The 11,041-nt window shown below is 49.6% G+C and overlaps 1 protein-coding gene across 2 annotated transcripts in view; it reads right to left on the bottom strand.

Annotated features, from left to right (window-relative positions):
• TRERF1 (transcriptional regulating factor 1) overlaps window positions 1-3,034 on the bottom strand; it is a 197,145-nt gene extending 194,111 nt beyond the window's left edge. Inside the window, exon 1 of one of the 2 annotated variants that reach the window (XM_089677823.1) lies at window positions 2,959-3,034. The gene's annotated coding sequence lies outside the window, so the exon portion shown is untranslated. Of the gene's footprint in view, window positions 1-2,633; window positions 2,842-2,958 lie in introns of those variants that run through there. The other variant, XM_089677822.1, reaches the window with a different exon arrangement.
• Window positions 3,035-11,041: the final 8,007 nt, after the last annotated feature.

Below are 11,041 nucleotides of genomic sequence, written 5' to 3'. Positions count from 1 at the left end.
GATTCCCCATCACCACCACACCCCCCTACCAGAATGTCAAATCCTCGGTGTGCCCCCTGCAGCCAGAGCCCTGACCCCACACCCAGCAGACAGCCACCTACAGTACTGGGACATCACACTAACCCAAGTCTTCTACACTGATGATCAAAAGACAAATAGAGTGCAAGCCCACTGGACGAGTGCCAATGTGACTGTGCCCCCCCCCCCACAGACCGATGTCACCCCCCACACACACACAAACCGATGTCACTATCCCCCCCCCCCCACACAGACCAATGTCACCCCCCCACACACACAAACCGATGTCACTATCCCCCCCCACACACACAGACCGATGTCACTATCCCCCCCACAGACCGATGTCACTATCCCCCCCACACACACACAGACCAATGTCACCCCCCACACACACAAACCGATGTCACTATCCCCCCACACACACACAGACCAATGTCACTATCCCCCCCCCCACACACACACACCAATGTCACTATCCTCCCCCCAGACCGATGTCACTACCCCCCCCCAGACCGATGTCACTATCCCCACACACACACACACACACACACCGATGTCACTATCCCCCCCACAGACCAATGTCACCCCCCACACACACACTGATGTCACTATCCCCCCCACACACACACAGACCAATGTCACTACCCCCCCCCCCCCACAGACCGATGTCACTATCCCCCCCCCCCACAGACCGATGTCACCAATCCCCCCCCCACACACACACAGACCGATGTCACTATCCCCCCCCACAGACCGATGTCACTATCCCCCCCACAGACCGATGTCACTATCCCCCCCACAGACCGATGTCACTAACCCCCCCACACACACACAGACCAATGTCACCCCCCACACACACACACAGACCGATGTCACCATCCCCCCCCACAGGCCGATGTCACTATCCCCCCCACACACACAGAACGATGTCACCATCTCCCCACAGACCGATGTCACTATCCCCCCCCCCCCACAGACCGATGTCACCATCCCCCCCACACAGACCGATGTCACTATCCCCCCCACACACACAGACTGGTGTCACTATCCCCCCCCACACACACACAGACCGATGTTACCATCCCCCCCCCACAGACTGATGTCACTATCCCCCCCACACACACAGACCGATGTCACTGTCCCCCCCAGACCGATGTCACTACCCCCCCCCACAGACCGATGTCACTATTCCCCCCCCCCCACAGACCAATGTCACTATCCCCCCCCACACACACACAGACCGATGTCACTATCCCCCCCCACAGACCGATGTCACTATCCCCCCCCCCACAGACCGATGTCACTATCCCCCCCCAGACCGATGTCACTATCCCCCCCCACACACACAGACCGATGTCACTATCCCCCCCCCCACACACACACAGACCGATGTCACCATCCCCCCCCACAGACCGATGTCACCATCCCCCCCCACACAGGCCGATGTCACCATCCCCCCCCACAGACCGATGTCACTATCCAGCCCCACACACACAGACCAATGTCACTATCCCCCCCCACACACACAGACCGATGTCACTATCCCCCCCCCCCCACACACACACAGACCGATGTCACCATCCCCCCCCCACAGACCGATGTCACTATCCCCCCCACACACAGACCGATGTCACCATCCCCCCCACACAGGCCGATGTCACCATCCCCCCCCCACAGACCGATGTCACTATCCCCCCCACACACACACAGACCAATTGCACTATCCCCCCCACACACACACAGACCAATGTCACCCCCCCCCCCCACAGACCGATGTCACTACCCCCCCACACACACACACGGACCAATGTCACTAATGTCACTATCCCCCCCACACACAGACCGATGTCACTATCCCCCCCCCCCCAAACACGCAGACTGATGTCACTATCCCCCCCCCACACACACGCAGACCGATGTCACTATCCCCCCCCACACACACAAACCGATGTCACTAATGTCACTATCCCCCCCACACACAGACAGATGTCACTATCCCCCCCCCACACACACACACAGACCGCTGTCACTACCCCCTCCCACACAGACCGATGTCACTATCCCCCCCAGACCGATGTCACTATCTTCCCCCCCCCCGACCGATGTCACTATCCCCCCCCACACACACACAGACCGATGTCACCATCCCCCCCCCCCCCAAACCGATGTCATTATCCCCCCCAGACCGATGTCACTATCCCCCCCCAGACCTATGTCACTTCCCCCCCCCCCCAGACCGATGTCACTATCCCCCCCAGACCTATGTCACTATCCCCCCCCAGACCTATGTCACTTCCCCCCCCCCCCCCCCCGACCGATGTCACTATCCCCCCCAGACCGATGTCACTATCCCCCCCCAGACCTATGTCACTTCCCCCCCCCCCCAGACCGATGTCACTATCCCCCCCCCAGACCGATGTCACTACCTCCCCAGACACACGTCACTACCCCCCCCCCCCAGACACATGTCACTACCCCCCCCCCCAGACACATGTCACTTGCAGGTTGCAGCAACAAGTGTGATCCCGGCGCAGCACCTGCAGCCAACTTTCTCCCTGCCTCCCTCCTGACGAAGTAGAATTCCTGCAGACTAGAGCCGACCCTGTCAGGTCTACCTTGGCGTCCTGGGTTCAGGTCCTGCGGGGGTCGCTGTGCTGGGCGGACATGGAGGGAGGAGGGGGCCGGGTGTTGCGGGGTCCTCCCGGGGTCTCGGCTGCAGGCGGGGGGCTGGGAGATGCGGCCAGGCACATCGCTCCCTCCTGACAAGCAATCTCGAAAGCAAAGCCAGTTCCTGAGTCGGATGTAAGAGGGCCGGCCATTGGTGTGCGCGGGGCCCGCTCTCTATTGGTTACTGTACTGTGTCCCCGGATTGGCCTGGCCCCGTCCCCCGCACCGTGCTCTCCGCACTCCCCTCATGCTGTCACTTCGTGCTGGACTCACCTTGTGATTGGCTGCCCCGCGATCTCTCCTGTCACCCGGGTCCTTCTTCATGTAGCACAGTGTGGGTGGTGATTCCCCCGGGACAGGAAGCACAAGGCACACCAATCAATACAAATCTCCACATTCCAATTGTACATCCTGATCTCCGGGGAGATTTACTAACATCTGGGGCAGCTGTGCATGGTGGCCAATCAGCTTCCAATGTGGAGCTCCACCCAGAAGGGGACATTCTGCTTTAAGGACTGGTCCCCCGCTACCCCTTTAGGATTGTCACCTTTGGGGACCTGACATTGACAGGTACCCACTCCCACCGTGATCACCCAGGCCAGGGGTCTCCATACATTATAAACAAAGGGCCAGTTTTCTGTCCTTCAGTCTAGAGCGGGGCCAGACCATGGCCATCGGGAGGAGAAGATGTCCTGGCATCAGTGGGAGTAAACAATGCCCCATTGCTGTCTCAGCCAATGAGGAGGCAGAGATCCGGGACAGCCGAGGATGTCATTCGCATCGCTGGATTGTGATGGGGCTCAGGTGGTGTCAGTGAGAGGAACTGTGCTCCATTGATGGTGTTATTGGGAGGAATTGTGCTCCAACGTTGGTGTCATTGGGCCCCATTGCTGGTATCACTGGGATGAACTGTGCCCCAACATTGGTGTCATTGGGCCCCATTGTCGGTATCATTGGGATAAACTGTGCCCCATCATTTTTGTCTTTGGGCTCCAATGTTGGTATAATTGGGATGAACTGTGCCCCATCATTGGTGTCATTGGGATAAACTGTGCCCCATCATTGGTGTCATTGGGCCCCATTGTTGGAATCATTGGGATGAACTGTGCCCCTTAATTGGTGCCATTGGGTCCCATTGTTGGTATCACTGGGATGAACTGTGCCCCATCATTTGTGTCATTTGGGCCCCATTTCTGGTATCACTGGGATGAACTGTGCCCCATCATTGGTGTCATTGGGCCGCATTGTTATCATTTGCATGAACTGTGCCCCAGCATTGGTGTCATTGGGCCCCAATGTTGGTATCATTGGGATGAACTGTACCCCATCATTGGTGTCATTGGGCCCCATTGTTGGTATCATTGAGATGAACTGTGCCCCAACATTGGTGTCATTGGGCCCCATTGTCGGTATCATTGGGATAAACTGTGCCCCATCATTTTTGTCTTTGGGCTCCAATGTTGGTATAATTGGGATGAACTGTGCCCATCATTGGTATCATTGGGATAAACTGTGCCCCATCATTGGTGTCATTGGGCCCCATTGTTGGAATCATTGGGATGAACTGTGCCCCTTCATTGGTGCCATTGGGTCCCATTGTTGGTATCACTGGGATGAACTGTGCCCCATCATTTGTGTCATTTGGGCCCCATTTCTGGTATCACTGGCATGAACTATGCCCCATCATTGGTGTCATTGGGCCCCATTGTTGGTAACATTGGGATAAACTGTGCCCCATCATTGTTGTCATTGGGCTTCAATGTTGGTATAATTGGGATGAACTGTGCCCCATCATTGGTGTCATTGGGACCCATTGCTGGTATCACTGGGATGAACTGTGCCCCATCGTTAGTGTAATTGGGCCCCATTGCTGGTATCACTGGGATGAACAGTGCCCCATCATTGGTGTCATTGGGCCGCATTGTTATCATTTGCATGAACTGTGCCCCAGCATTGGTGTCATTGGGCCCCAATGTTGGTATCATTGGGATGAACTGTACCCCATCATTGGTGTCATTGGGCCCCATTGTTGGTATCATTTTGATGAACTGTGCCCCATCATTGGTGTCATTGGGCCCCATTGTTGATATCATTGAGATGAACTGTGCCCCATCATTGGTGTCATTGGTAGGAAATGTATCCCTTCGTTGGTGTTCGTGGATGAAACATTGCCCCAAGGGCCAGATGAAAGCAAGCAAAGGGCCACAGTTTGGAGACCACTGGTCTAGGTGAACAGAACAGAAATTGTTTCCCCTCCCATAGTCTTCTGGGACACGTGACAGGTCCCAGAAGACTACGGGGCCATTCACAATGCGCAGCGCTTCTCACACATGTGCAGTGGGCACCCGGCTGTGAAGCTGCAAGCTGTGCCCACACTGAAGATGCCGGCGGCAGGAACACAGGGCGGCCGGTGAAACAGTCTGTGGGGAGGACACCGCGGGATCATGGGACAGGTGAGTATCCATTTTTTTAAAAAGCCAGCAGCTACATTTTTTGTAGCTGCTGACTTTTAAATTTTGTTTTATTTTCACTGGAGCTCCGCTTAACTTCAGCTTGTTCAATTAGCCCTCCGGAAGACTGACCCCCCCCCCCCCCTTCATGACCAGGCCATGTTTTGTGATACGGCGCTGCATTACCCTAAAGGATAAGTTCACCTTTTAGTAAAAAATAATAAATGCACATTGTTTTGCAGGGAAAAAAAAATGTGCATTTATTATTTTTGTCTGCTGGAGTCTGGAAAGCATTGGACCAGTGATCAGCAGATTGGTGGTGCCATGCAGGTCTCCTGCAGGTCTGTCAGTATATCTGCTTGCCATGCAGGATGTACGGCCAAACAGATATTATGAGAGGAAGAATCAATTACCTACCACGGAGCTCCACAGCATCATGATAGGTCATTGAAGACTGCAAGCTGACAGCCGCTAAGGCTGCTGGGACTTGTGAATGAGTGACACAGCCATGTGGGCGGAGCCCTGCATGGCCACTTTTTCAAAAATTTGACAGCTAGCGAGGGGGGAGAAGATCCCCTGCTAGCTGTCAAAGCAGGGATGGGGGGGAGCGGGGCCGGTCTGATCATAACAGATTACACCCCGAATATGGGTGTAACATGTTATGAAAGGTGAACATATCCTTTAACCCCTTCACGCCGGCGCCTCCTGGCCCTTTAAGAGTTTCAGAAGCCGGGGGCAGGGCGGGGTTTAGGGATCATGTGACCGCCGTGACGCATTGTCACGGCGGTCAAATGATCAGGAAAGGTCCCGATCCTAAGTACCGGACATGTGTGCTGGGAGCGCGCTCTCAGCACATATGTTTTTTTTTTAATAGAACGCAAATGTGCAGCCACTCGGCGTCTAAGCCCAGACGCTGGGAGGTCGCACATTTGTGTGCGGCCGGCATGAAGAGGTTAAATGACAATTGCGCGGTCATGCAATGCTGCACATAAATTAAATTCATGTCATTTGTTTCCCCACAAATAAAGCTTTCTTTCGGTGATATTTGATCACCTGTGCGCTTTTTTTCTTTTGCGCTATAAACAAAAAAAAACCGACAATTTAAAAACAAAAACAAAAAAAACAATATTTTTGAATCTTTGCTATGAAACAAATATAATCAAAAAGTAAAAAATAAAATGTATTCATAAATTTAGGCTAAAATGTATTGTTATATGTCTTTGATAAAAAAAAATCCCAGGAAGTGTATATTCATTTCTTTGCATGAAAGTTATATCGTCTACAAATTGCGGTATAGATGGTGGAATTTGTTTTTATTTATTTATTTTCTACTAGTGATGGTGGCAATCAGAGACTTAAAGCGGGACTGCGGGTATTCTGACACTAACTGACACTGGGTGGGAACTGACTAACTGCTACTGATATCTCCAGTGACACTAATATAGTGATCAGTGCTAATAAAAAGGCAGGAAGGGGTTACCATCTGGGGCAATCAAAGGGTTAACTGTGTACTGTTTTTACTGTGTTTTACTAGGGGACTTGCTGCTTTCTATCTCTACTTTGCAGAGAGATAGAAAGCAGCATGTCCCTGGTGACAGGAGAGAGATCTGTGTTGTTTACACACAGATCTCTCCCCTGTCAGCTCCTCAGCCGATCACTGAGTCCCGGTCATGAATCACTGGCCAGGACCCAGTGATTCACAACTTCAGGAGCCAATGACAGCATGGGTATGGCGCTGCACATGCGTGCGTGTGCCTCCTACCCAGAAATGTGAAATCACGTATATATACGTGATTTTGCACAGCGCAGCCACCCTGTAGCAGTGCATCTGCTACTGGGCAGTTTTTAAATGGCTAAGCTTTGGCAACAAATCCTGGAAGCCGATTGGTTTCTATGTAGAGCTGCAGCAGATTTTGCACTCTCCAGTTTCAGTAAATCCACCCCACTGTGTACTGACCACTCTGTACTCTGCCACTCTGTACTCTGGGAGAATTTCATTTGTCATATTTAGTTGTAAGAACATTTGTTCATTTTCCTGGGGTCGTTTCTGACCGCAGTGGCGTGAATACCAGAAGGAGCTGGAATTCCCTCATCCACATCGAATTCCCCAATCCACATCGAATTCCCCGATCCACATTGAATTCCCCCATCCACAATCGAATTCACCCATCACTATTGAATTTCCTCATCCACATCAAATTCACCCATCCACATCAAATTCACCCATCCACATCAAATTCCTCCATTCATATTGAATTCCTCCATTCACATCAAATTCCCCCATCTACATAGAATTCCCCCATCCACATCGACTTCCCACATCCACATCGACTTCCCACATCCACATGTCTAAAGCCCAGTAAATTATTTGATATAAAATACATTTACAATGACAAAATGTGGAATATTTCAAGGTATGAAAAAAATTCAAAGTATGAAAATACTTTTTCAAGGCACTGTACATCAGAGTCTCCCCATCACATCAGAGTTTCCCCCATACATGAGAACCCCCTGTAACACCAGGGTACCCCCATGACAGAATCCCCCATCACATCAAAGTCTTCTCATCACTTCAGAGCAGGGGCGGACTGGCAACTCATGGGGCCCCCGGGCAATAGGGGATCATGGGGCCCCCTTGCCCAAACTCAAAAAAGCCTATGAAAAAGGTATCAGGGGCATCTCAGGGGGCCCCCTACTGACCCCGGGCCCTCGGGCAGTGCTTGAGTTTCCAAATGGTCAGTCCACCCCTGCTTCAGAGTCCCCCCATTACAGAATCTTCCCATCCATCTCTAATTCAGGGCAAACGTTTTACATTTTTGGTTGTAACATAACATAATGTGGAAAATTTCAAGGGGTATGAATACTTTTTCACTTGTGAAAAGTCCCTCAGTGCTTCAGGGAAACCATGACTTTTAAAAGAAGTCTGGATTAATAAAAATTAAAATAAAAGCAGCTTTATATCCAAAGACGGTTTTAGCTTTGATCTGATTTCTAGAAATCCATTGTGCTATTCCCTCAATCTGCCAACTCACTGTTCTAGCACACTGACACTATATTATGTGTCTCTGCAGGTCTGGGGATGTCCGACGCTTTAAGTAGAGAAGATTCCGAAGCAACAAAAAATCTTCTCTGAAGAATGAACCTTTGTACAATGAAGAATACATGTTATTTAAAGTAGAAGTGAAGGAAAAACGTTTTGTTTTTTGATAGAGTAGGAAGGGTTATAACCTGTCAGATTTTTTTGATCCAGAACAAGAACACACTGCCAGCCTGCTGAAAGGACAGTGAATGAGGAGCATCAGACTGATGAGATCATCCCTCTGCTCTCTCCTCCTGTAAACAATATACCCAACAGTGTATGTGTACCGCAGAGGAATCTGATTGGCTGCTTGTGATGCCCTGCCCTGCCCTAGTCTGAGCTCTGCTAAGCAATAGGAGAGATTTACTAAAACTGGATCACTCAGAATCTGGTGCAGCTGTGCATGGGAGCCAATCAGCTTCTAACTTCAGCTTTACTAGGCCCACAACAGTAAAATCAGTCTGTATATGCAGTGCGCATGCTGGTTATACTCACTGTGGAACTTAGTCTTCGGTCACACCGAATCCGACTTTTTGAAATCGTGTGACTTCACTTGAATTTGCACGATTTCAAAGTCAGATGCCGGTCTGACTTCAGGTGCGACTTGGAAGACATCTGTGCGACTTCATGCATAGATGTCTCCTAGATTGTAAGCTGCAAGGATCAGGGCCCTCCTATCCCTCTTGTATTGAACTGAATTGCTGTATTGTCTCCCGTTATATTGTAAAGCGCTGAGCAAACTGTTGGCGCTATATAAATCCTGTATAATAATAATAATAATGTCTATGCAAGTCGCACCTGAACTTGCACAAAGTAGTTCTTGCAAAGTACTTTCATATGACTGCTTCCATTGTGGACAATAGGGTGTGGCTTGTCATGTGCTTTGAAACTATCAAATCACATGACTAGTCGCACTGGTGTGACCAGGGACTTAAGGGGCTAATCCTCCGCATTGTGTAAAAAGGCTGTTTGATCCTGTCTTCTCTGATCCTCCCCTTCTTGCACAGTCCCCAATTCACCTGCTGATAGAACAGAGCAGCATGGCAAGTATGCACATACTCAGTTTAGTGTGTATTGCTAGAGAGTTGTTTTTTTTTTGGGGGGGGGCGGGGGTGCATGTGATCAGCACAAGGCCAATCAGTGTTGTCCCTATAGAGGGTCAGGGGTTATGCAGCCTCATAGGACAGTCAGAGAAGAATGAAAATTCCTACAAGATTAAGCAGTGCTCGGCCGGACTCTTATAGAAGTCACAAAACTGCTCTAACTGCTGATGAGAAAATGTATTTAGTAGTTTATATTTACTAAAATAATTGCATTTCCATGTTGTGTGTACTGTGGGAGACCAGATATAGTGAATGCAGGGTCCTGGGAGACCAGATATAGTGAATGCGGGGTCCGGGGAGACCAGATATAGTGAATGCAGGGTCCGGGGTTTAGTAACACTTTAAAGTGTTACTAAACCCACAACAGTAAAATCAGTCTGTATATGCAGTAAAGCATGCTTGTTATAGTCACTGTGGAACCTAAGGGGTTAATCCTCTGCATTGGCAGTTTGATCCTCTCTTCTCTGATCCTCCCCTTCATCTACTGTCCCCAATCCATCTGCTAAGCCCTAGGAGAACACTGCACATGCTCAGTCTAGTGTGTATGGCTAGAGAGTTTTTTTATTTTCTTTGAGAAGGTGCATGCGATCAGCACAGGGCCAATCAGCGCTATCCAGACAGAGGGTCAGGGGTTATGCAACCTCATAGGACAATCATAGGAGAATGAAAAATCCTCCTACAAGCTTTACCCAGTGCTCTGCTGGACACTGATAGAAGTCACAAGACTGCTCTAAATGCTGATTAGAAAAGGTATTTAGCGATTTACATTTACTAAAATAATTGTATTTCCATGTTCTGTGTACTGTGGGAGACCAGATATAATGGATGCAGGGTCCTGGGTTTAGTAATAAAACCTGGAAGCCGATTGGTTTCTATGCAGAGCTGCTCCAGATTTTGTACTCTCTGGTTTTAGTACATAACCCACACCGTGTTACAAAGGAGACTGATTTTGTCACATTCAGTTACTTTCACAAGTTGCAATTACAGTATGCTAACATTGTCATTGCAACAATTGGTATTTTGCATATCTGCCTGGGATAAAAATGATCAATTCTCAGAATATTACCCAGCGGCCATGTATTTCTCAGCAATCCTCCAATGACAGTTCTAGATTTCTTGTACAATTTACATAACCATCACCTGTTATTATGTGCACAGAAAGTGAACCATGTACAAAGCAATAAATGCCACACGCGCACACTTCTCACTGTTGTACTGTTCTGAGTTGAATCCTTTGTACTTTGCAACTCTTGTTAGTAAACATCATTTTTTTGGCATGAGCTCTGTGCATTCCTCGGATAGCAACGCTTCCAGCGCCCCCAGCAGATGTTTAGGGATACTGCACCCTAAAAACAAAGAACTCCAAACAAATACTGTGGGGATTTACTAAAATTGGTGCACACAGAATCTGGTGCAGCTGTGCATGGTAGCCAATCAGCTTCTACCTTCCTCTTGTGCAATTAAACTTTGACAATAAAACTTGGAAGCTGATTGGTTTCTATGCAGAGCTGGACCAGATTTTGCACTCTGTAGTTTTAGTAAATAACCCCCTATTTGTTTTCAGAGTAGAAGGTGTTCATGCTGGGGAGGATTTCCCTTCACTTCTTGCCCCAGTGATAGTTGTTACTGAGACAGGAAGTGTAAGAGAAATTCCTGAAAGGAACAGAAATGTAATAGAAAAAAAAAGGTCCTATTGCTGTCAGCATTGTCTGTGATACATCCAG

The sequence above is a fragment of the Staurois parvus genome, unplaced genomic scaffold (assembly GCF_062004578.1).
Source record: "Staurois parvus isolate SC_StPar_1 unplaced genomic scaffold, SC_StPar_1.0 ptg000192l, whole genome shotgun sequence".
NCBI lineage: Eukaryota > Metazoa > Chordata > Amphibia > Anura > Ranidae > Staurois > Staurois parvus.
The sequence above is the reverse complement of the archived record's forward strand: the minus strand, read 5'-3'. Positions and strand labels throughout refer to the sequence as shown.